General features: G+C 47.7%; 1 protein-coding gene and 1 long non-coding RNA gene across 2 annotated transcripts in view; one reads left to right on the top strand and one right to left on the bottom strand.

Moving 5' to 3' along the window:
- ZFHX3 (zinc finger homeobox 3) overlaps window positions 1-26,873 on the bottom strand; it is a 534,089-nt gene that overhangs the window by 273,817 nt on the left and 233,399 nt on the right. The window lies entirely within an intron of this gene.
- On the top strand, window positions 9,072-14,178 carry LOC135314846 (uncharacterized). The gene is made up of 3 exons (XR_010374323.1): window positions 9,072-9,188; window positions 10,286-10,500; window positions 10,681-14,178. It is a non-coding gene; the product is annotated as an uncharacterized LOC135314846 (long non-coding RNA).

Genomic DNA, 26,873 nt, shown 5'->3' with positions numbered 1-26,873 from the left:
AGCAGGGGTATCGCGCTACAAAAGCAGGCACCAAGAGCCAAGATTATGTCTTCGGTATCTCGCAGGCTCATGCAGCGCGTATATATCTTCTGTAAATAACCCTCAGTTTTCACATGGATTATTTAGACTTTCTGATGAAACCGCAGAAATGTCAATGCGGCACCTGAGCGCCCAATCAGGCGGCGGCTCCCTGACCCCTGCCCTCCTCCTCTCCGGCACGACTGCTATTATCTTCAAGGGGAAAAACCCTCCTTGTCTCTCGTTATACCTTTTTTTATGATCTAGGATTCTGTTAATAATGACTCCGTGTTACATAAAACAGATACACTAATGTCACCGAGTCCCAAAAGTACTGAATCAAGCTGACTCCTTCAGAAAGGAAGAAAGTAATAGATATAAGCAAGGGAAAGCCTTAATAAGAGCGCAGATCCTAAGGATGGGAAGAGCTCCACCAGATCGCTTTCTCCTTCCTATTTGAAACGGGGCATTTAAAGGGCCACGCGGCTAGAGAAGATCAGAGTCGTGGCAAGATGGCTGTGAACACACCATCAAAGCGAGCAAATCAAACCTGTGATTTTAGGTGGTGCTGCAAAGGCATGCTCAGCCCGTTACACTTGCGTGCTCCAGTCCCAGTTGCTAATGGGGAAAGGAGACGGAGAGACCAGGCAGCCCAGCAGCCTGGCACTCACCTTTCATCTCCGGCATAAAAGTGCTGGCTTAGACCAACAGCTCTGGAGAAATAAGTTGCCTGGACTCAGTTTAGAGGAGAAAGTAGCCAACCCTTTGACCTATGCATATGGCTGAGACTATTTTTATTCCTCCACCGCTGGAGCAGATGTTACAATTAAAGGCAACACCCGGCGATTGTTAGTGCTAGACAAATATTAAAACAGAAAAAAATCTCTAGTCAGAGGTATGAAGATATTTAGCGGCAAAGCTATTAATATCTGAAAGCTTCAGGAAAGAAAAGCCAGGATAGTCTGGCCAAGCCACCTGCTATAGAATATAATGCCGAAGAGCGCTGCGATCAGAAACATACATTGGCGGTGCTCACACGGGTGCGCAGTACACGTCCGGGTGTCAAAAACCCTGTGAACTGTGTCCAGGGAACATGAAAACGGATTACCGAATTTGCAAGTAGTCGTAAGTAGTTTAAAGAAAGAAAAATGACATGAAAAACTAAATCATGTTTGCTGAACCTTGTTTGGCCGGGCATTGAGGTTTTTTCCACCAACTGTAAACATAGCAGATATTTTGATTCCCACCCTGATGAATTTGGCAAAGATAAAACCTGGAGGCCAAGATGAGGCATATAAACAGATGCAGCGTCTTTGATAGAGTAGCACTCACTAACACGTATGGCTGAGTCTGGCCCAAGTGAAACCGCAAGGAGAAAATGAGGGGCCCTATGGAGCCCCGGCGTGGTGCTCCAGAAAGGTGAAATCAGGGCAGGGAAATAGCGTTATCCACGAGTGCAATTTCCAGAACAACTCAGGAGTTACCTCGTGTACGGGTGTAACAAATAGGGAAAAATCTAAAGTCATGGCAAAGGTCGGAGCCACAGACTCTCCCACCTGGCCCGCCGAGCCTGGAGGCCACGGCACGCTGCGCTCTTCGGAGACAAGGAAAAGTTCCCAAACAGAACAGCCCATATACGTAACGGCTGAGCTGAGGAGCGAGGCAAGCCAATAACGCGCAAAACACAAGACTGTTAATAGAGGGGAAAAAAGGGAAAATGAGCGAGTAGAAGGTTACTACTGAGGAAGCCTTCCTCAGGCTCATCGACACATCAGCTCTTACCGCTCCGTACTGTAACAGCAAGTACCTCTCACAAAGACAGAGCCTGTGGGACAGCCCGGTAGCAGCGCTCACGTGCCATTCAGACTCATCTGTACAAACAAATTCAAATTCAGCTCCCCTGACAGGGATCCTCCAGAGCATTAGATCTATTAAAATTTGTATTTTGCAATTACTTCAGTTTACTTTGCTTCTTTTCCAGGTTTTATGCTAAATTACATGGATGGAGGATCAAGCTTCACTTAAAAAAATCTTTTTATTTTTTCGAGGGTTCTGTCACTGTTAGAGCAATTTTTGAACCATGTGATACAATCATCATCATTTTGACTGATAAGTTCACCGTAGACCAGCCTCTGCATGTTTAATAGTGCAAAAACTGACTTAATCCACTAATTTCTAATTGAACATAACTAAAGTACGTGACACATTAACCGTTTTTCTTAATTCACTACTTTCTTACAGTAGTGATGAGGTTTGTGTTTAGGCAGTGCACTGTAATACAGCAGCTCCACCAATTCCTTCCGTTTCTTTGGATGAAAAAGTCAACGTCTCCATGTCTCTGCTCCTAATTCACAAGACGGACATTCCAATTTTGATCTCAGAAGTGGTAGGAGGATTAATTTGTGAACAACCAAAAGTATAATATAAGTGCTAGGTGCAATTATTTTAAGTGCTAAATATCTCACGTAAGACAGCAACAACACTGCAATTCCGCTTTTTTTCATTATTACATAGACAATACTAGCCCTCAAAGCATGCCAGGCATTTTCCAGATCAGAAGAAAATGTGATCCCTACTCTGAGAGTGTCTCATCTAAAAAGTCAAAGATGAAAAGCGGGAAAGGAACTCAGGATACAAAGGAATCTATGTAGTGACAGCTCCCAGCTTGTTATTTTAATTAAAAATATGCTAAATCCTTCTTTTTGCCTCTTTCAGCCCCCTCATCCAGGCTCTGAGCTTCAGTTCCAGTGGCCGCATAACCTTCCCTAATCACCCAACGCTCCCTCCGCATAAAGGAGCCCTTCAGAGCCACGGTCAGGACGGGGACAGGGTACGTGGTGGAGTGCGACGGCGGGCGGGGCGACAGACGCCGAAGCCTGGAAATCCGACTGATCCAGCCCCAAAGCGTTTCCAAAGAGCCAAGTGTGTCCTACCAACAGGGGCCCTTGAATTCAGAGGCTTCTTGCGACTTACGGTGACAAACAGGTGGTAAATGGAAGAAAAGGCCCACAACACTCGGTCCCCCTTCACCTGCATGTTCACACGTGTAGAGCGTGAGAGATCATCCGCTGCACCAGACATAGTCTCCTTTCTCAGAGGACCCTGGTGTGTCCTCAGATGGACCATCAAATCCTCTGAGCCAAAGACATAAAATTGCTACTTTACCCGTGATTAGAGTGATCTGGCAGTGTCGTGCTACTCTAAATCTTCCAAGAGTTTTACTAGGTGTTAGAGATCTCACCTGCCCCCTTCCTGATGCCTCCTAGTCCTTCCCGTTGGCTTGCCCCCAAACCCGAGGCGAACGTCTCCCGGCACAGCTGACTGCGCTCCGCTCCCCGACTGCCCCCGGAGCCCAATGGATATTCCTTCAGATGTCTAACAAGCGTTGAACACAACTGAGGTTTAGAGAGAGACAGAAATCAATACTGCAGCTTCCACTAGTCACGCTGAGGGATTAGCCGTCCCAAGGAAAAGCACAGACGGTTGAATAGGAGAATCATGACTCCGAATAGCGCAAGAGGTTTATGAAGCTGGAAAGCAGCCTCTGGCCCTGATAACCTCCAGCTGGCCTGGAAGAAAAGCAGGCACTGGAAACATGCACTGGTAGCGTCCTCCCCTCCTGCACCGGCAGGAGCTGGCCTCGCGCGTCCGCTGTGCCACACCGGGGAGGTGCTGAGAGGCGGCGGGCGAGGGACCACCCGGTCCACACCGCGTCCACACCGTCACGCTGAGCGCGGCACGGCCGCCAGCGTCTTCCAGGCCTCTGATGCAGCTGGGTGACATATTTTGGCTCTGGAGCTTGAAAGGGAGGCACCCCGTCAGCGACAGACACCAGGAAAGGCAGGAGGCATGGGCGAGGTGCAAAGGCAAGGAGCGGAATCCTTTATCTGCGAACAAGGTTTGTCACAGTGTGAAAGGAGAGGGAGAAGACATGGAAAACTGTTTGGCTCATACCATCGCCAAAGAGGCCCCACAAACCTCTGATGACAAGAGATGCAGGTCCTGTGTCACTGCTAACAAGTACCTCTGTCTTAAGAAATCCAAATCCTCTTTGATCTGGGAATGCAGCAAGAAGCATCTATTTTTGATGGGTAGAGGCAGGGTTAGGACCAGCCCTCAAAGAGCAAGCTCATTTTTAGCTTAGCTAACATCATATAATTTTCTGTGGTTTTATGAGTTGAGGACTTGTTGCTCCCTATTGCTCTCGCTTTTGATTTGGTTGCTGCGTTGGGACTCTGAAAGCTGCAGACATGAATTTTTCTTTGTCTTTAAATTGTCACAGGTGAGAAAATAGGCACTACAGAGGAGAGGAAGGGGGAAGCAATGTTCAGAAAGCCTTCGAGGCTTAATGAGGCACTGGTAATGAATTTGCATAGTTTGAGAGAGGTCTTTAAAGACCTCTGAAGTTTCCAAGGTTTCTGGAGTTTACAGCCAAGCATAAGGTTTCTTCTCAGTGAATAACTGCTCTCCAACTCGCTCCTTGAGCCCACAGTCACAGAGTCACAGTTTGCTTCACTGCCCAGGAAGCATCACTGACCGTCCGTGGGACTTGCAGTGTCATTCTGTGAAAGCAGATGAACTCTTTACAATCCAAATTTCACCCACGGTGAGAGAAGAGCAATGAGACAACAGAGGTGTATAAGAGCAGAATATTCAAGTAATATGCAGAAAAATGCCTCAAGGTAATTTTCAGCCACAAGCCTCTATAAGGGAGTATTTCTTTTGTATTTAGCTTTCTGATTTTTCGCAAGTGAATTTACACTGGGGGGGGAAAGTTGTCAATACTTCTCAATAGATCAGCTGAGCAGTTACAGCACAATATAAGTCTAGCAAGATGCTGTCTTATACATATCTTCCTGAATATATGCCCCGTTTATTACCTGAACACTTCTATTATTTCATTTCCCCCAACTAGTCATATTCATATCTCCTGATGTCCAACAACTAAAACTAAAGATGATGTGAAAGCGCATACTGCCAAAGACGCTCACAGAACTTCTCCCCGCGTTTCAGAACGGTCTTTGGTCCACCAGATGCTAAAATTTAGTTACCATAACTGAAGTTTAAATCCCTGCCCTAGAACATGCCTGTACCCTGTGGCCCGGTCATGCAGGACTGCTGGAGCATGAGCTCTGAACTTCAGCTCAGAGCTTCAGAACTTGCTCCGTTTTAGGAAAATCTAGCAATTTTGTATTTGAACCAATTACTTGCCAAAAGGACGTAACAGTGGACGTGGTGGCAATGGGTCAGGAACATGCCTGCCCTGCCTGAGACTGCAAACGTGACCCATGAAGCGGGTGGTTGCCTTGCGTAGTGCCAGATCCGTACAGCCAAACGCACGTGCCTGCAGCTTGTCCACCCAGTGGGAGGCTGATTCACAGGAACCTGCTCTTTTGCCCCAGAATCTGTGGCAGAAGCTGTGCTGTCAGCCCACCCTGACCCTGCAGGCCTTCGGCCTTAGGCTGGCTAGCGGGGCGGCATGGTGGGGCCGCGGTATTTTAACGTGGCCGCTGGCGAGCCCGTTAGCCACCTGCCCAGGGCCGCGAGCGGGACAGCCTCGTCCTTCCCCGCCTTGGACGGGGGGAGGTCAGCTCGGCCGGCCTCAGCCGTGGCGCGTTGCTGTGGGCTGAGATCAGCCTCCAGCGCAGGAGCGCATCGCTCCCTCGTGAGACCATCAATCTGTCCCCGTCCCCACCCCCACCGCTCCCTCTCCCGCATTAACCTAAAATATGAGCGCGTGTGCTCGCCCCCAGTGCTTCTGCTCCCAGAAACCACCCTGTCCCCTCCCTCCAGCGCTCCTTATCTAAGGCAGCGTGTCACTGCAATTTTATGGTCAACATTACAGGCTCAAGCCCTCCTCCGAGCCAATCGCCCCGCGCCGCATCCGTTCGGAGAGCAGCCAGGCTTCCCGGGAGGAGCTGCCTCCTGCGCTGCGCTGCCTGACCCCCTCCGCCGGCAGCCGCCATAAATCTGCCGTACCTGATGGGAGATGGGCTTTTTAGGATCTCTCAGGGTGCTTTGAGGTAGCACTTCTATGAACTCCGTGCCACAATAAATAATGCTACCTGCAATATGTCTTTGGGAACGTGTCAGCAGCGGCTGTCCTGCCATGAATTTTTATTCTTTTGCCGTCTGGAAGATAGATTCCAGATACAGCGTTTCCCCGCACTTAGTGTCAAATCTCTTTACCCCTTTGCCCCGGCAGAATGACAGGGACCACAAATAAAATAAAATAATAAAAAAGAAGCATAGGAAAAATGGCCTGAGAGCAGAGGGAAAGCACTAAACTCACCTCTCTCTGCAGCTGAGCAGCTTCAGAGATGACAGCAGTGACTACAGGCAGGGGCAATTTGGAATAGGAAGAAGGCAATTTTTGTACGCTGCAGATAAGACTTGTGCAGGAGGATTCCACAGAAAGGAGCGTAAAGATAAAATTGCTATAAAGAGCACAACTCACGTAGAACCGGAAGACACGGGGACATGGGCATGTGTGCCATCCCAAACGGCCGTGCCACAGACGGGGAAATAAAGTACTGACCCCAGCAAAGGAAGGGGTTTTCTAATGAAAAATCCCTTCTCGCTACAGATGAAAAGGTCATATAGAAAGACTAATGAAATGGCCTAAAAATTTGCGACTCTTGCACCGCAGATCTGATACCAAGGTTAGAGCGCGAAAGGAAGAACGCTGCAACAATTACCAACAGGAATCCCACGAAAAAAGAATTTGCAGTTGGCGTAAGAATCCAGTAACGTTCCTTTGGCTTGCGAGCAAGAGCGTGCAGCGCGCCCCTGGGGTCAGCGCGGGGCCAGCGGCGGCGAGGAGCTTCACCGACGAGCTGGACAGGCACAGCCAGAGCGCGCCTTCGGCACGCCGCGGCGGGTGACGCAAAACCACGAGCAGCAGCCCACGCAGCAGAGGGTTGTGCTGCCATCCAGAGGGACCTCAGCGGGGCCAACAGGGATCCTGAAATTTAGCAAAGGGGAAAGCCCAGTGCGGCACCCGGGGAGGAGCGAGGCCAGGCACCAGTACGCGCCAGGGTCTGAGCTGCAGAGAAGGACCCGGCCTTCCTGGTGGGCCCCAGGCTGGCCATGAGCAGCATCCCAGGCGGCATTAAGAGGAACATTGGAGGGTGGAGGGAGATAATCCGTCCCCTCAGCACTGGTGAGGCCACATCTGGGGCACTGGGTCCAGTTCTGGGCTCCCCAGCGCAAGGCAGATATGGACTTATGGGCTGGATGAGGCAGTCTCCAGAGGTGCCCTCCAGCCTCGGCGGTTCTGCGACCCGTCTGAGGAATCCCTGCTTCGCTTTCTGGTTACCACACATAAGCAATCGAGTAAACTACCCTTAGGACTACAAAATACTTAAAAAAACCCAGGCAGGTAAAATATTATTAGTTGTACAATTCAGTTGGGAATATGAGAAATATCTGCTCAAACAACAGTATAACAGCTGGAAAAACTCTACAGACAGATAAACAGTTCCAAGCGGACAGGAGTTCACAGCGCACAATTTTTTTCCTCTCACTTTCCCTCTTCTAGCTCAGTGCCTTACGTAAAAACAACTCTGTTCCACTTCTGAATGCTGCCTGGGCTGCAGTGCAATCTTCTCTTAATTTGAAGACATTATTTTTCTTTCCTCCTTTACTCTGATGAAATTACAAAGTTTCGCATCCCTTATACCTAGACAGTATTAGGACGAGCACACCAGTATCTTCACATTAATACGCACATGCCAGTTATAACACTGTCGTGGTTTAACCCCAGCCGGCAGCTCAGCCCCACGCAGCCGCTCGCTCGCCCTCCCGCTGGTGGGACGGGGGAGACAATCAGAAGAGTAAAAGCGAGAAAACTCGTGGCGTGAGACAAAGACAGTCTAACAGGGAACGCAAAAGCCGTGCGCACAGGCAGAGCAAGCCAAGGAACCCATCCCCTCCTCCCCACGGGCAGCGGGGCTCAGCCATCCCCAGGGCAGCAGGGCTCCATCACGCCCAACGGTGCCTGGGGAAGGCAAACGCCATCCCTGCCAGCGTCCCCCCTTCCTCCTCCTCCCCCAGCTCCGTGTGCTGGGCATGAGGCCGTGTGGTGTGGGACAGCCCTGGGGGCAGTGGGGGTCACTGTCCTGCCCGTGTGCCCCCCAACCCCCTCGCTGGTGGGGTGGGGTGAGGGGCAGGAAAGGCCTTGGCTCTGTGCAAGCCCTACTCAGCAGGGACGAAACCATCCCTGGATTATCAACACTGTTTCCAGCGCAAACCCAAAACACAGCTCCATTCTAGCTATGGTGAAGAAAATAAACTCTATCCCAGGCAAAACCAGCACACATATAGTATGTTAAAGGCATCACTATTCCACCGTTAAGTCACCACTGGCCAGTCTGCAAGTGAAGTCAGAATTTATCGACGCCACACGAAATGTCCCCTTCAGCACATCTGCTTCCCGATTCACATCAAAAATGATGACGCTGTAGTTAGAATACAGCTACCCGTTTGCCTCGACGCCTCTCCTCTTCCTGTTGCCACCTTTGCAACGGAACTTTAAACACTGGTATCGAGATTTTGCTAGATATATATTACTGAGCAACAGTTGTACGAAACAAGCCACCCCAGATCTTTTGTTCCCCAAAGATGTCGAGCAACTGCTTTTGCCTCACAGCAGAGTTAAAGTGGAGGAGATTTACAAGGTCATTGACAAATGCAAGTATTGATTGAGTATTAAAGTGTCTTGTGATTAATACAGCCTTCGAAGTAATTAGTGCAGAAGATCTCTTATATCTCACCATGTTTAAATAATGTATCTGTGAACATGCGGGCCCCCTGTCAATCACTCTGGCTGAGGCCAAACATCATATCACCTGATAACTCATTTGGAAACTGGGCTTCCTGCCTGCTGAATATCTTTCAAAAACAGCAACTCTTCCCTAATTGCCTGGGGTGACCTATATTTAGAGCCTTGCAGTTCACTGCGGGGGTAGAGAGGGAGGAGAGAGCTAGAAAAAAATGCTAAAGCATGCTATTCCTACAATGGTAATAAAAACCCAGGAGAAATATCAGAGGCACTGAGCACAACTGGCTGAGGGACCCATGGCAGGAACACGCAAGCAGCGTTTGCTCAAGCCAGACCCTCGATTGCCAGATCTGATGTAGCCGTACAATTCTCTTCCATTCACACTTAGGTAAGAGTCTAGATTTTCTCATACGGTGGTCGATGCTAAGACTGGGAATTACGAAATTGCATTTTGTTTTTTAATTCAAAGAAATATGTAAGCCAAGATGGACTCGATTTCTCCCAGGTCTCCCAAGTTTTTATTTGGGAAAGAGGTGTTTGACTAATACTTTTCACGCTATATCCGCATCTGGCTCACTTACAGATCCCAGAAATCTATGATTAGAATTTCTGTGATTAGAATAATAGAAAACAGGGCTGGAAAGGACCTCAGAAAGTCACTAAATTGATCCTTCTACCCACAGGCAGAATCAATTACACCTAAGCATCTAGTATCCTGGCATCCTAGATTGAAAGGATGGGCCATGTTAATCTAATAGCAAACTGGTTGTAAGGTCTCGATCAATTTGCAGTCATCTGCATCCTCACTAATTTTCCCGCTCCCTGGGACTTGGGACCAAGAGGCTCATAGCAAAGCCTAACTCCTCCTGAGGTACAGGACTGCAGGAATAAGAACAACTTAAATTCTGAAAGGAAAAATATGCTCCAAATCAAGAAGATCTTCAGGAGAAAGTAGATAATGGAAAAAAAAAGGGTGGAAAAGGTATACGCAGCGTGTAGGAGGTACACAACCTCAAGGGAAGGAGGGCAAAGAGAAGAAATATGCACAGTCACACTCAAAAAAGGTTATGTTTTGGAAACATTATTGCTGATTTATTTCCCATTTTTTGCAGCTATTTAAGGAATACTTTGTGTGTGTGTGTGTGTGCGTGTTATTATACAGTGGAGCATAATACCTAGCTTAAAAATACACACAAGAATGTGCTGAGAGGAGAATTATACAAAGAGCTAAAAAAGTCACTCTGCCCTTCCACACGTGCTCAGCGACATTTCAAAACCACTGTATAAGGAGCCCACATTCCTCATCTCAAAGGCTCAGGCTCTGTGTGGGGCTCTGTGTTCTGTATTTAAACAAACTCTTTGAGCCCCTCTCGGTTAGTCCTTGAAGTAACTTCTGCAGAGGGAGAAACCTCGGCTGATGCCGAGGACTCTCAGGCTCGGGCTGGCAGTCTCAGTATCCCTGTCTCGGCTCTTGGACCCCACCAGAATGGCCTAAATCTAATTGGAAACGAGGACACCATCATCTGTGGGAAGATCGGGCTGTCAGCAGTTACCAGAACTACGTGGGAGCTTTTCTGGAGCAAGCCGGCATTTATCCGTCACCTAGATCTAGGAGGTGAATGTGCTGCAGTAAGTGCCACTTCAGCAAAATAAGCAGCTTTGCACCTTCTGGGTGCTTTTTGGAGTCCATGAAGCACCAGGTACTCATCTAATGTCTTCTTAATCTCTTTCCTACCATTTTCTTTAAACAATTGTAATCACAGGGTTCCTCTGAAGCACACTTAGAGATCGTTAAACATTTACTGCTTATTGGGTAAATAAGGCTCTGGGAAACCGTTTCCTTCAAACTCATTTGTTTCTGAACTGCTGTTTGATTCCAGTTTAGAAAAAGCAAAGAGCTGACCTGCAACCCCACTATCCGTCTCAATCTCTCTCAACAGAGACTGAGGACTGGTATAAAACAGAGAAATGCTGCTGTCACGCAGACGTGGCACCCTCTCGCCCACCGGCCAGCGTCAAGAGGGTGCACAGCTGCCAGCCCTGAACCAGCTCCTGGTTCAGGGGAGAGCCGGCCCCGCAACACCACCGTCTGCTGGAGAGGGCACAGGCCTCGCCTCCCACCGCCCATTTAACTTTCGGGGTTAAAATAGGCAACATACGGAAGTTACTCACTCTCATACATAATCAAATCAGAGCAATTCCTAAACTAATTTAAAGGGGGTAAAAAGACTGAAAAATCCTTCTTTCTGGAAGACAGCGGGCAAAATCTAAACCTGGGACTTGTGGCTTTTTCTTTAGACAAAGCACTAGAAATGTTCTCCTGCCTTCAGTGTTAATCTCGCTTTCTTTTTTCTTGCACCTGCTAATGTTCCCTCCCTCGTACGTCCCTCTTCCTTCCCCTCTTACAAGTTTATTTATTGTGACTATTTTACCAGCTATTGGTTCAACACACTCCACTCAAATATTCATCATTTAGTTCTCCGGGTAAATCGTATTTAATCAGCACAGGAGAGAAAATAGCATAATTATAGATGCCGGATGCCATTACACTCAGAAGAAATTAAACCTTGTCTTAAGCTGTCCAGTGGTGCCTCTGATGAAAACAAGCAGGCTGCACTGCTGGGGAGGTTACCGAGAGGTTAGCGGCCACAGAGGGCCAACCGTACCTTCTAGGCTCTCCGAATCCAAGGAACAGGGAGCGGTGGAGAGGCAGAGTTAGGGAAAGAGAGAAGCTGCTATGGATTAACAGGGACCACCACGATTTGCCATAACGAAGCTGGTAAATGTTTTGGGGTTTTTTTGAGAGTACGATAAGCCAAACTCCTACATTAATCAGAGGGCAGGAAAACAAGGTTGCTACACAGAGACGTGGTGGTTGTAAACAAACCCTGTCCGCAGCAATCCTCTCTTAAGAGTAAGGACAAAGATAACGCATGTTTCACCTCTGGCCTCAGGGTGAGGCTTGCTTTAGCAGCTGGTGAACCTTCAGAGCAGGAGCTAGGCTTCCTTGGCCGGTTGGTCGGCTTCGCACCGCAGCGCTGAGCTTTACCGGACTGCACGCGAACGGTTCGACACCAAAACGGAGGGAAGAGAGGGCACCCACACAAATCGCCAACCCACGGGTAGCGCCTGGTCTACTTTGTGCCAATTAGAGTACTTCTGTGGAATGGGGCTTTTTTAAGGTAAATAATTCTATTTCAGTAATACTAATGGACAAATCTTTTACTGATCGATAAAGTCCGAAAAGTTATTACAGCAACAAAGATGCAAATAGATTCCTTAAGCTGCCTGGAGGAAGAAGTGGGGCAGCCTTCCCCAGCTGGCACCGAAGCACTCAGAACCTGGCGTTACCCTCGTACAAAGTACCCCAGCTTACCCGGGTTACGGCACAAAATGCTACAGGAGACCTTTTACCTGGAGACGCTTCTTATTCATCACTCGACATCAGTGCTCAGAAGCGACTTCCCAGGCTCAGACAGAACAATGGCCAGAAAGGCTGAGTGTTGTATTTTATTTATTATTTATTTTTTGCTAATAATACATCTGAGGTTTAGATAAGTAACTAAGAGGAAGGAGAGCTCCTTCTAGTCCATCCTGCTGCCGACAATTAAGAAACCTCAAAGTAATTTTTGAAAATGTCAGCGTCTCATTTAGCAAACGGATAAATAATGAATGAAGCATAATCACTGTCCTGTGCTGGTGGTACAGCTTCGCGGTGTCATTAGTAAACTAACGGTATAATATCTTCGTGTCACAGTTTAATTATATCTTGTAATTAGTTTCAGCAATGGATTGCACAGAGTCAGGCCCCCTGAGCTAAACAAAAGGTAATAGAACTTTCAGAGTCCTCGCATAAATCAATTATGAAAGTGTCCTGTGTTATTTGAGGCTTGTTTGCTGTAATTTTATGCACAAAGAAGAAATGATCCCTGCTGCCTATGGAGGGTGATTCACCTTACCAATTGCCTGCCTAAATGAGTATGAGTACTAGAGGAGCACGAGCCCACCCTGCGCTGTACATCTATCAATGCCCGCTCGCCTAAAGAGGGCTGGTAAGCGTGGCTGCTGAGCGCGCGAGCCGTACGAGCGCTGGACCGAGAGCGTGCCCTGCCCGGTTGCGGACGCCACAAACGCAGCAACGTCCCTGCAGACACGGAAGGATGGTGCTACGACTTCTGTGTGGCTGCTGCTGATGCGTTATAGGCCAGCACTGAAGCGATAATCGTGTCATAACTGTGTAATCCTCTGCGTCCAAAGCTGCACGTCGCTGCATTTCTGTTTGTGATCCCGAGAGGACCACACCACCATCCAGGCAACACCTACGCCTTCCTTCTCCCTCTTCTTCATCCACAGAGTGAAAAAAATCCCCCCGCACGAGACGGCTGACCTCTGGCTTGCGCTGGCACATCAAGACTAGCCACCAGCGCTGGTTCCTGGCTCAGCGGTTCTCTTCCTCGTGCATTCCTGGGTTAGTCCTTTCTCCTGCTTGATTTCTGATATTACTCGCTTGCTGCCACGCGAATGAATCAAGCAGGAGAGGGCCGTACTGGAAACAGACCCGTACTGGCCGAAGGGTCCACTGAGGTTACGCAATTGTAATTGCAGCAGATCAAAATCTCTGCAGCCATCCTGCAGGCTGCTACTTAGCTCCGGAAATTCTATAGAAGACGCTCTGCTCTTAAGAGCTCTTTATACCGCGCCAGCAGCACGTGCCTATATAAACTGCGGATATAAAAACCTGTACCTGTAAAGTGGCTGTGAATGATCTCCACTATCCCAGCCTATACCTTCTCACACAGTTTCAGGGAAAAGAGTTGCATTACTGGAATTAAATGTATAAAATAATGTTTTACAGTTCAGGCTTAATAGCTGTATTTTATTTGCATATTTTTCCACGGTCGTCTTAAAAGTACTACGAGTTCTGTTACCATCCCTCCACGTACCGATGCACACGCATGGCTCTCGCTGCTCTGGTGTCTGAGTGCTTGAATCATTTGTCTTTTCACGTTCCTCCTCTGCCCCCACTGCTTGGTGTTGGAAGCTGCCTATGTTACGTGGGATGGAGGAGGAGGAAAAAAAAAATAAAAAATAAAGCCGAACCTCTCAGTGTGTCTAATTTTGGCCTACCGAGACCTCCAAAAGCAAAAAAGGCTCAAAGCAGAAGCAAAGGGCTATCCGCAGGTCACCCAATGCGAGTCTGAGTGTCTGGGATCCCTACTGCGGGCAGCAGAGGAGAAGTGTGGAGAAGAGTCTGAAAGGTGCCAAGACATGTAATCGTCTCTGTTCTGATCAAGCTGCAAAACACACTGGGGTCCTGGTTCAAAGCCCTCATCAAGTCTGCCTTGAAAGTGAATCTAGTGGCATGCTGGCCTTTCTGTTTATACAACAACTTACAGGTTTAAATGAAAAGCTGCTTGATAAAGCAGCCTGAATCCTCCTATTGTGAGCCCTTCAGCAAATTTAACAAAAGAAAAAGCACTGACTAGAAAAAAAGGGGAAAAAAAAAGTCCACTCCTCGGAGCGGTGCTGCAATCCGGCTGGTTGCCATGGTGACATGATGACTTGTTCACATGGCAACATACCTTAGGTCCACTATTAAAATGATGAGAGTAAACTGGGTTGCACTAAGTATAGTATCCTGTCTGCTGCACAAGCCTCTCTGCAGCGGGAGCTGGGACAGATACTGGTGTACGGCAGGAAGGAAGAGCAGAACAAAGCTGAGGACGGGAGTTTTGGTGGGCAGTGGAAAAGTGAGGGGGATAAACAGAGTTTTAGATCTGTATCTGAGATGAATGACAGCTACACAGATGATAAACCGCATTTCGCTTTGATATAAAATCTGCCTTTATAAGCTAAAGGATACTTTCCATACATCAGTAACATGCTCCAGAGGGCACCGAACTCTTTAGGAAGTGACCTCCAGCGAGCACTGGCAAAAAATAAGAGGGGAAAGGCGGGGGAAGTCCCTGGAGAACCTATTTTAACACAAAACTAATTGTGTTAAAAATAAAACTTAAGAAATAGCTGCTACAGCGGTGAGACGCAATCATGTAGTTTGTCATTTACATTAAAATCCTAAACAGCTAGCAAATGGTAAATTGTGCAACATCTATTTAGGCAGAATGAACACCCAAGATTGCAAAAATATATCCTCATTGCAATGTTATTGGTGTGTTTTCTGCAATTCTTTTAATTTTAACAGATTTAAAGACCTCCTCCTGATAGCACAGAAAATTGTGATACTGCTGGGGAACTCATCATCCCATCGTCCCTCATTTAGATGAAGGACAGGATGAATCTCCTTGGTTTATGAGCATGTACGTTACACAACAGACATGAGAAAGTCTCTTAGAAATATAAAACATGAGAAAAAATACCTTTACTACAGAGTCTATTTTAATGTTGCCAGCTTCCTTTTATTACTTTCTAGAGAAGGCAGTAGCCTGGTACCTTTCTTGCTCACCAACTTCAGTACAAATTTTTTGCTTAAAACCATGGCTAGATAACGCAGTGGTTTGGAGCACCAGCAATTTGGAGGCACCAAGCACAACCTGCTAACGTTTACTTTTATCACCGAGTAGTTAAACAAAACCCATAATGGCATGAAGCCCATAACACGAAGCAGCATTCATTTTCCCTGTTCTTGTCGCAGCTACGGTCTCAGCATGTTGCCCTTCATTTGTCTGCAGCCCTTTCCTACCTTCTCAAGATCTCTAAAATTGGGGGGTGACTTCTGGGCAGCTCCGGCATCCCTCGCCCTCGAGCCGCCTGTCGCCGGGCTCTGCCTCGCAGAACAAGGCTGGCAATAAGGCTCGCTACAGCCTTACCGCGACGCTGGTCAGTGCTCCATAGACGGCCGTGGAGGCCGTGCTGAGCGCTCCCAGCGCGGAGGGTGGGAAGGCCCCGCAGCCTGAGCAGGCGTCGCCGCAGAGGATGGTGCCTTTCATCTCTGTTACTGATGAAACAATAGCTCTGTCCCACTCCCCGAAATGCACCGAACGATAACTGCCTCGTAAGGACGGTAAACTGCACGTGGAAGAAAAGAGGAAAAACCCTTCTGGTGTCTATCAAGCCATCATGACAGCTACACTCGTGTTTCCTCCTGAGGACCAAAATAACTACGAAGTGCATGAAATCATTAAGCACGTGAAAACCCCAGAGGTAGGCTTGGGCTAAACCTCACGGTTTCCCAACCAAAAGGCATCAAAGAACAATCCCTCATAGTTCATTTGCTGTTTCCCTTCGCTCTGCACATACCTGTATCAGTGAAGTTTGCCTCTGCTCGGTAAGCGCAGAGCATTAACGCTGCGCACGCTCCTCCCGCACGGAGAGGAGGTTCCCTGCCCATCGCCGAGGCAGGCAGGCGCGGGGCAGCCAGCGGGAGAGAGGATGGCGGCAGCCGGCAAGCCCGAGGCGGGACAGAGAGCCTTTCAGGTGCGTCTGCACATTTGCACAGCCACACCTGCACGCTCGCCGTGTGTAGGAGGTTTTCCAAACAACAAAGGGAATCTGTCATTTTAAGGTAAAGTAAATAGAATATTTTGCGTGAGTCGATATGACTTTGCAGGAACACAGGTGATAAGGTGCTGACGTGGTAGGAGCCCGGGAAGCTAACTTCGCAGAGCGGAGATGAGGTCCCGATTTTGCCCATAATACTATTTAGTCGATAAACTAAACAGTTCAACCGAACCTTAGAATTTTTCAGCACGACGCAATGCTTCAATCAGACCTGCAATTTGGTATCCAATACAGAAAGGTGTAGAGCAGAAATTAAGGCTGTGTCTGACCGGAAAAATCTAAAAGCAAAGAATAGGCTTCATATTTCCATTTTGTAAAGACTGATACCTGACTGTAGAAAATATACCTACAGGATTTTTTTCAACTGGTGCAATTCATAGACTTTCAAAGCGGGCACAGGGGGTCTTTTGCAATGCTTTCCTTCTCTCATCTTCTCCTGCTCCACATGTGATTTGCTGCTTTCCACTTTCCAGTGGTTCAGCTCACACCTCCCCGATCCCACCTTTAAAACAGTTACTTCTACAAATTGCAATATTCTTACTATTTAAAAAAAATAATCAATCCCTATAAAAAGCAGAGAACTGGAATCAAGTTCACCGATTCCCAAACTTTTACTGATAAATCTAATTTTAGAAATAAGAATTATCTGAAGGATAAATCAGGAAGGAACTTCAGCCACTTGCAAGAACTTCATTAATGGAAAAGGAACCTGAAGGTTCGCCAGTGAGACAACAGGTGTTTAAACACTTCCTCCTACCTATGCTCTCACGTCGACTTTATTTTCAAGTTTCACTCAATGATGGAGTTGTTTCTTAGCTCCTTGTGTGCTTAGCCATTTAATTAAAGCAATCCATATTGAATTCATGTCCAGATGCCTTGACCAGCAGAGCCAGATCCTCATTGGCATGCCAGCTGCTCAAAGAAGAGCACGGCCCCTTGCATACTAATCAGAGGAGAAGGCAGTGATTCATCAGCCTACGATACTGCTTCAGCATCTACAAGCACTTATGACATGTAATTGGTGGTGCATAAGCAAGCCAGGCCACATTAAAAAGCCTACAGATAGTCAGAGATAAAAATTAATGACTTTTGCTTTGTGTAATCCTGCGTGCTTGGGGGTGGGGGGAGACTGGGATTAATGGACAAATGTAAGTAGGCACAAAGGAACAAAGAGTTTCTTGGCCTTGTTTACATATTGAACAATAATAATAAAAGAAAAGTGACAAGTTATGGGAAAGGCAAGTGTGAATTTTCGGCACGAGTGAGTTGGAAGACTGCTTGCAGTTCATTACGGATGCAGAATTTCCATACTCATTATTCCGAAACAAACCTCCTTAGAAGGCCCTTCTGGGACCAATGGCAGCAGTTTTTATTATTCATCTTTTGCTAGTATTGAGGATGTCATTAGAAGAGCTGCACTGAGCTCTTGCTGCATGGCATACAGGAAGAGAGGAGCGTAACTATCTTGGGAGGAATAGCTTATTTTTCACGAGGCCAGAGCAACCACAGAGTCAGGGTCACAGTGGGCCACAGCTGTAAAATCGAGAGAGAGGAGGGAGGTAAATCAAGGACAGCAGACAAAGACATTACGTTATGCACCCATGACAGCAGCTTCTGTAGATCAAGTTCTCATCGAAATATTCACGCATCAAAGTTGTCGTTTGAGTCTCCCTCTTCCTGCCACAAATCCTCTCTTCCCCAAGGATGGGTACACCCTCCTTGAAACAATTTTGAAAAAAAATGCAACTTTTCTATTTTTATTTTTTCTTTAACCATTGCTTTCTCTTCCCCCTTCTGAAGTCTTGATGAGGTGTGTCCATCAAGGAGAACAGTGAAACTGGAGTCACTTGAGCTGTCTTTCTGCTCGGAGATGACAAAAGGGGGGGAAGAAAAACGACGCATGCGTGACAGTATACACAATCGGAAACTTAGTCTCACCTCAAGTCTACCTCCAGCACCCCAGGCACAATAACCTACTTCAGCAGCTTCCAGGGGTAGAGGTCTATTGATTTCAGCAGAAATCTGCCCGTGTACAATAGCAGAGATCTGGTAGCAGACTTCCCTTCTGTCATGAAAATTGCCAATTACGCGTACAGCTGCGTGTTCTCCAGCACAGAGGCCGATACCTCTAGTTTCATTTCTAAAGGTAAATGCTAGCTCCAGTTTGGACTCCGATTTCAGTCCACTTCAGCCACCACACTCATCCAAGAAAGGCAATTTAGACCTGTTGAATGGAAGTTTCTACTTTGTGACTGGGAAGAGTTATTTTAGGAACTATTGATTTATTCTAATTGCATCTGGCTTAGTGCTATGAAAAACTGCCATTACCATGGCAATAGTGTTACAAAAAAATGGAAAAAAGACCATCCTTTAGTCAAGCATGTTGTTCATTTTAATACAGTAGACAACAAATCTTTCCTACGGAGGTCAAATATGATCACTGCATGACCCGGAGGTACCAGTACAAACCTGAAACTTGCTTTGGCATTTAACCCAGACGCCGCACAACCATGCCTTGGCACCTTGAGGTGCTGGAAACGGCAGGCTTTAGGACGAGCTTTCAGCAGAATGACCTGAGAAATACCCAGCCGTGCCACCAAGAGACCCTTGGCGCTGATGCCAAGAGCAGCCGTGACACCACGCAGGAGGGACAGCATCCCTTTCAGAAATCTTTTCTGCCTGCAAGTTCTTTGCCTCAGAGAAGACAAGACAGTTCCTGAGGCTCACGCACACCAGGGAGGAGAGCAAAGCTCTTCGCTTTTCCTTTTCCTGGTGGCTGCCCCTTACACGGCTGACACGGCCATAGCGATGCAGCGCAGACACGTGCTGGTATCTGCAGGTGACTGGTGCGCTGGGCGTTATGCAGATGTGGTCCTTTATGCAGCATAAATTAACTCACATTCACTTTGATTCCATCTCCTAACTGGTGACATTTGTAAAGGTAGTCTGGAGGACTACTTAGCCTTCCCGTCCTTTCACATCCCTGAAGAATAGAGGCTAAAGCGCTGGGACTCAGGAAAACAGAAGATCATTGATATCGGCAGGCAGCTGAGCAGAAACTCAGAGCTATCGGTTATGTTTAAGGTCTTCTGCTGCGTTACAACCTTTCGTTCTGCAAATCTTGCTCGTTACTTATCAGTTACGCCAGTTAATTACGTCTGTTTTGCAGAAATATTTACCAAGGGTAGGTGAGAGAAGCAGAAGCCGCATCCGCAGTCACCATACGATATATTTACAGCTGGGGCTTTGTGGTGCAGCTAGCTAAAAGAGGATTAAATTACGCTTTGTAGATTAAGAGTCTGAACACTATAAAACTCATAAGCCTTTGTATGCTAAACAAGAACTTTGACTCCCACAGGAGCTTGCAACAGGGATTCTGCATACACATAGACGACTTGAATTTTTTTGATATTTCAGTGTATCTTTCACAAGCAAAGATATTATCAAACTCTTTTGGAAACATTTTATCAGTACAAAAAAGTTAAACTGAATTGTGATGTCCAGTACGTTTTCATCGCAGTTCCTCCACACAGTCATTCAAATAGACTTCCCTCCTGTAACGGTGCTATCACCAGTCATACGTTACCCATATATCCATTCCACTGCTCCCTTCCCACTAGAATAATACTGTCCCAGGTCTTCGCTTACTTGGAAAACGTACTGACGCAACACACGCACCCACCCCCTTCTCATGCCCCGTCTCTTCTCCTCCTTCTCTTGTCTTCTCATACATAACTTACACAATGCACGCAAAAATTCTTCTTTCAAGAGAACTTTTTCTTATATTTAGACAGTATTCTGCTTAAAACAAGGACAAGCAGCATTATTTGGAGATAAAGAAAGCAAAAGAAGCCTTGAGTCTTTACAAGCCATAACAAAAAAATTTACGTATGGATCATCTACAGAGCAGAGATATGTGTGTATGTGTATTTTCAGCTAAGAGGAAGGCAACTGTCCAAGGATTCACACAAATTATTTTTGCCTCAGCCTTATTTTCTATTTTTCCCTCCACACTTTCAGGTGAAAAACAAGAAAACATTTCAGTTTGATGTGCATCTACAACTACCTTCTGCAACAGAAGACAGAACTAGATGATAAAAGGTTTCACGCAGGGATTTTTGGGGGTAGCCATTGCAGTAGTCTGCCAACAGCTGTGCCTGGATTTAAAAATACAAAATGAAAGTTTCCTATGTAAAGCTGTTCAAGAAAGCAGGGATTTTCTTTATACATTATGGGTTGGACACTTTAAGATAAGTCTTCCATTATCATCATCCATGGCAAAGGCGAAGTGGGTTTAGAGCAGCTATTAGCAATCTCTAACGCTCAAGATAATGGCGAAGGAACTAGCTCAGGCGCGTCTAATCCACCTGCAAGGCTGGCTGCTGAGGTGGCGAGGCTGCTCCCAGGGGCGGATGGAGCCCCACGCCCGCAGACAGCGCCCGAGGCCCAGCTCAAACCAGCGGCCAAACTGGCCTCGCCTTCCCTACGCGGCAGCGCGAGCCCCCGACGGCCGGCCGGCCCCACGGCTTTGTTGGGCCCCGCGGGGCGACAGCTCTGCCCAGGGCGCCCGTCCCGCGCTGCGGGCCCTCGCCCCGGGGCGGCACAAACCCAGCCCCCGCGCCGCGGCCCCTCCCCACCGCCCCCGGCGCTGGGGCTTAGCCAGCCTCGCACCCCCGCACGCAGGCCCCGTTTCGCTGACATACGAGTTTTGCTGCGTAACGCAGTAGGAAGCGGCTGCTGCTGGGAGAAACGGCTCCCCGGTATCAGCTGGCTCCAGCTAAGAGAGGATGCTCTAGGGGCGATATGAAATGTTAACTGTCCGGGAATAGCTAAGAAGGGCATGTTAAACAGTAATCGCTAGGTAACTGTCTCAGACAGACAGAAAGAGAGGGGAAAAAAACCTGAAGTAGCTATCTTTAAAGAGAACAAGCAGATCTGAGTAATCCAATTTAGGGGAGATAAGAGTCTGCTGGTAGCACTGTCCTTTAACTGGACAAACGCCTTCGTTCAAGTGTCAACCCCAATCCTGGGGAGGTCAGCGTGCGGGGCCTGCAGCCTAATGTACTCCTGAATTGGCTGAGTGGATTTCCGAACAAACACGCTGGTCCAACAGAATTGATTTTCAGCAGGCCGTATGGGTCCCTAACGTAATTATCCTGCAGTGAGTCAGTTCACAGCAGCCCCTGCATTTAAAAGCTGCTGGTCAGCCGAGAGGAGAGGTTACCGCCGCTGCCTCAGCCTCTCCGCCAAGTACAGCTTCGCTTTTAATTGTTTAAACAGCAGTGGAATTTCTTTTGCTCTTTCTCAACAGAGAATCATTATATCCCTGTTTAAAGAGGTCTGGAGGGACCTCAGAAGAAACTTTCCCTTCAAGCTTTGTGTGCTAATGAAAAAAATCAAGTCATAGCTCTCTAATAGGCGAATTCAATTTGTAACAAGCAAATACAATCACCTCGACACCAGCGCCGCACCACAATAAGACTTCCCCGGTTTTCGCTCCTGCGCAACGCAGCCCGGCCCCGCCGCCCGCAGGCCACCCCCTCCAGCAGCCGCGGCCACCTCGGCTGCCAGCCCGCCCCGACCGTCCCCGAAGCACCGCTCCCGCCCGGGGCGGCCGCCGGCTCCTCGGGGCAGAGACGCGGCACGGCGCGGCACGCTGCCCGGCTCAGGCGGCGTTACGGCGCGGCTGAGAGCAGCCTGCGCTTCCAAGCTAACAGAGGACTCATTTCCAGGCACTTTAATATACAGGTTAATTCCTTAACGAAGTTCCTATAGTGCCTTTCCTGGAACTGCTGACATGAATCAAATCACATCTAGGGAAATCAGTTGGTGCAGAAGAGCCAGATTTTTCCATGATAAAATAATATCAGATTTGTATACCAACAGGAGAGAGCAAGATCAGTTTTACAGTGTTTCCCCTAATTTCTATTCTTCTCTTTCTCAGTGAAAGTTTGGACAGACTCTGAAAGCCAGGAGGGAACACCAGAAGGTCTGTGGTTCCGAGATATGCACAAAAAAAAGCCCATGCCATAATACTGGGCCTTCTCCTACAGACCTTGCCAATAATGACGATGTGAAGAAGCACTGAGTACTCTAATGAGATTCTCCCCTTCCCTGTTTCATCACAGCAGTGTCAGATCTCTATAGAAGCAGAGGTATCACCCTCAGCCAAAAAGCGCAGCCCCACTATGCTTGTTCTAGATGTCATTGCATCTCTCGCAGCTTTGTCCAGCTGAGTTTTGTCCCGACTACCTAAAAGTTTCCCACACTGGGGAAACCACCAGCACTGTAGGTCAATTCACAGCAGTTGTGACAACGAGGATGCATTTGTAGTACAAGTACTCATCTAGGTGCAGACATAAAGACGATGAAGTTGCTTTATGATCGCCGCTGAACAGAAGCGATGAGCACAGGACGTTCCAGTGTTGCTGACCTCCAGCCCTGGGAATGCAGCACTCCGCACACCGCTGGATGGGGATGAAGAACCGCTACGCTGGCTCCAGCTCAAAGCCAGGGTCCTCTCTGCGGCCGCGGCCAGAAAACACGGGCAGTGCCACGCGGCACGGCAGGCGGCTGCTCGGGGCCTTCCCCAGATAGATATCTCATTCGGGCTGCTGCATTCCTTACCCACCAATGAACCTCCTCTCCATGAATTTGTCTAATCCATTCTGAACTCATTTATTCTTTTGTCCTCAACAATATCCTCTGCAATAAATTCCATGCGTTAATTATGTGCTCTGAGAAAAGGTACCGACTTCCCTTTGTTTTAAACTTTCCCCACTTGGCAAATACCTCTTACTTCTTGTACTCATTCCCTCATCATCTTTCCTGTGCCGCTCACAATTTACAAGCTGCTACTGCATTTCCCCATCACATTTGTTATCACAGATGATGAATTCTAGCCTTTTTAGTCCCTCTGCTCATAGAAAGCATCACATATCTGTAAACAGTCTATCTGATCGACTCAGTTCCCCGTTTCGACGTTTTCAAGTACGGCCTAACATCCTGATTGCCCTTCCAGGGCTGCAGCACTTACACAGAGCCCACCCCTCGTATCTCCACCGAAGAGTGCCAAAACAATGTTAATACACCCTCAGCTTTTCACAAAGCCCCTATTTCATCCATGGTGCTAAAAATTTCTTGGCAAACTAAAGCTCCACCCAGACAAAGCTGCCTGATTTATTTTGTATTGGGAGAATTAGTGCAGATGCAAGCTGCTTCGGAGCTCGCCGGCCCGAAGTTGCAGGCGAGCAGACAGCAATCGTTCCTAGACGGAGCGTCTACCTGAGTGACGGATTCACTGCAATACAATTTTGTGCTGGCTACATCTGCGTTTCCTCCAGTCAGTCAGATGCTGCTTTAACTGTACTCTGCCCTCCCCGCTGCAGTCACAGAAAGCCATCTGTCAGATTCTCAGCCTTATTTCCCTTTTCCTGTCTTTCCCCAAAGTAGGAGCAAATGGGGCCAGATTCCAGCTGTATTTTTCATCCTCCAATTAGCAGGCTCCAATTCATCACTCTGAGTATCTCCTGGCATCAGTGCTGAGATTCCCTCCTCACGCCTGGTAAATCGGTCTTCATTTAAAACCCTCTCTCTTAGCCCTAAATGGAAATCAATTCTGCAAGTTTAGCAAATAGTTAATTACTCCACAAAGAGGATTGATTGGCCTTTGATCACCAGAAAGCTCTGTAGTGCTATTAGTCTCTTTCATCTGTGATTAAACCACAGAGAAAAAGAAACAAAAACTAAATTAGGCTTCTCCTGTTATCCTACAAATATTTAATGACGGGATAATCTCCTAAAGGTGCGATCAGGGGATATACATTCCACCAGGAAATGTCTCCAGCTCAACCTTGAACCCAAATTCTCTCCCTGCAAAGAGCCTGGCAACGAACTTTACAGAGGAACGGAGCGGAGCTCAAAGAGACGCTTTGTAGCACAAACTCTTCTTGGCCTTTTCTTCTTTCCTCTTCTTATGTACGTTTTAATGCAGATAAAGATTTTCCCAATGGAGCCCTGACATGAATAATAATAATAATAAAGGCTTTCTTTAAATTCAGTTTTGGCTCTGCTGACTTTCTCAGCAGGACAAGACTATGTCCTGTTGATTTGCAGCATTGTACAGAGCTGTTTCCCCAAATGATGGGATCCTCCCACTTCAGACAAATTGCAAATATCGCAGTCTCCCACTGCTAACCCACTCTAAAATTCAGTCCCAAAGTAACGCACGAAGCTCGCTGCGCAGCCACCTATCCGCGCTGCAGAAGCAGCCACGACAGGAAGGTCACAGGATGGAGAGCAAGGATCGAGTTGCATTTCTCACGTCCCGGGCAAAGATAAGGTCTAGGAATCTTCCTTTTGTGACATTAATGCAAACCTCATTAGAGGGTGGCTGGCAGATCCCAAGTGGCTCGCACAGCCTGCGTGTGCTCCTCGCCATTACTCACTGCAGCAGCCGCCACGGTAACGGTTATCAGATGCATTACAAGCCTCTCCAGAGGACTCGGCAGCCAGGGCTACAGCTCACGTTGTTAGGTGCTTTATCAACACGTACTCAGGAATTGCTCCTTCCCCAGCGCCGCCAGAATTTTAGGAGAACTGTGGAAACACACCTGCTCTTCTCCAGCAATTTTCACCGGCTGCAAACGGTGCTTTTCCCGGCATACGCTCCCGCATGCAGTGAGGAAGGTCGAACCCAGCACCGGGCAAGGAGAGCTGCCCGAATTTCTGCAGCCTTTGCCTCTCTGGCTGGAGAGGGCAACGGCCGTGGCGTCTGGCTACCGGCCAGTCCCTCAAAAGTCGGCGTGTGACACCAACAGAGCCGACGGGGGCGAATGGCCAGCTTGAAACGATCGCTTCCGCCATCAGGCGCGGTACGCAGACACGCTGTTCCGCAGGTCCACCGAAAGACAAGTGTACAGACATACACGGAGGAGGAGGTTAGATTTCAGGAGGTGTATCCTGCCAGGTAAAAGGTGACCTGATTAGATGCAAGACTGGGAAGCAAGGAATGGAGCTGGTAAGCCTACACTTCAAGAAGTTTCACAACTTGCTAGGAAAACTGAGAAAGTTATCAGAACTTTTTTTAGCACTAAAATGTCATAATATTCTTCATGCAAGAAAAAAGAGGAGCCTCCTGACATGTTTTCAACTCTCGAATGGCAAAGAGTCCTTGAGGGGCCATGCCACGCATCAGGCAACAGCAGGCGTTAATTAGCCTAGATTTTCTATTGAATTGTTTTGTGTGTGCGTGCGTGCGCGCGTGTGTTTTTCTTTCCCTGGGTGTCTCATTTGCAGAATGTTCAATCATCCCCTCTCTCTTTCTGATTCTGCGGTCGTGTGTACTCCTGTGCGACTGTCGAGTCCTGACACCTGTCAAACAGTGCCACAGTAAATTGGACGTGTCAGCCCCAGCGTGCTGGTGCCAAGGTGTGAATTAGATAGAGGCTCTCGCTGCTGTTCTTCCGACCTCTTTACTCCATTGCTAGGACATCCCGAGACACACCAAGCCTCAGGGTATCCAAAACCCAAACACAACAAAAAAAAAAAACCACAAACCCATCGCAACCACAGCCAGGCACTTAAGGACTTAACACTCTTTTCTCTATATGAAGGGAAGAATTTAAATAAACAGAATTTGTAAACATGCTGATTGCATTTGCAAAACTGCTAGAAAATGGGCTTGGCATTTTTGTTTCAGGCCATACCAGGAGGCTCCAGGAGGCCAGAAAGAAAAGGGAAAGAGAGGGAGTAGTTAGTGGACCTTTCAGATTAAAAGACGCATAAGTCATTCTGCACAAAGAAAAATATTTGTTTATAAGGTGCCCATCACTGTAGACGCGGTTACCAGAAAACTGCGCAAACAAAAAAAAACAACAACCCAAACCAATGTATATGACTGAAATCACCCCGACTCCAGTTCCTTACCTTGCACGGAGGTTGGGGGGTTTGTTTTGTTTTTTAAAACAACAGCTCCCAGAACAAAAGGCTGATTTGTGCAGCAGGCAGTTCTGGGGACCACCTATTGCACAGGGCTGCAGACACATATGGTGCTGCACAATAACAAATAAGAACAACAATAAAGAAAGCTGCACCCACTTTGCTCAGTACGGTGTTCTCAAAGTTACACAGTAAGAAGCAATTATCCCAAAGTGGCAATTTTATTTGAAAATAACATTTAAATTAAAATGGGCATTTCAGGGCCTCCTGCTGAAGAGTGACACGGGCTGTTCAGGGGCCCACTGTCACTTTGTCAGCTGTCACACGCTGCCTTCTGCTAAATGGGCACAGTTTGCCTTTACCCTTTATCCAGACTCTTAAAAATGCTGCATGCATTTTATGAAGACCAACTAAGTGGGACTGCATCTCTGACAGCTGTTCCAGCTTGGATTCTGTGAAAGTGCTTTGCATACATCTATCTTCTTGGCTCACAATTTGGATAGATAACAAAAGCTGAGGGGAGAGGGTTGAGCGGGCTGGGGACAGGGGTGGAACAAAGAGCTTTCGCGCCCCAGTCACCTGTTAGCATCCAGGCCAGGGAAACACCAACTGAAGT

The sequence above is a fragment of the Phalacrocorax carbo genome, chromosome 8 (genome assembly GCF_963921805.1).
Source record: "Phalacrocorax carbo chromosome 8, bPhaCar2.1, whole genome shotgun sequence".
Lineage (NCBI taxonomy): Eukaryota > Metazoa > Chordata > Aves > Suliformes > Phalacrocoracidae > Phalacrocorax > Phalacrocorax carbo.
Note: the sequence above shows the minus strand (reverse complement) of the source record. Positions and strands in the feature narration are given on the sequence as shown.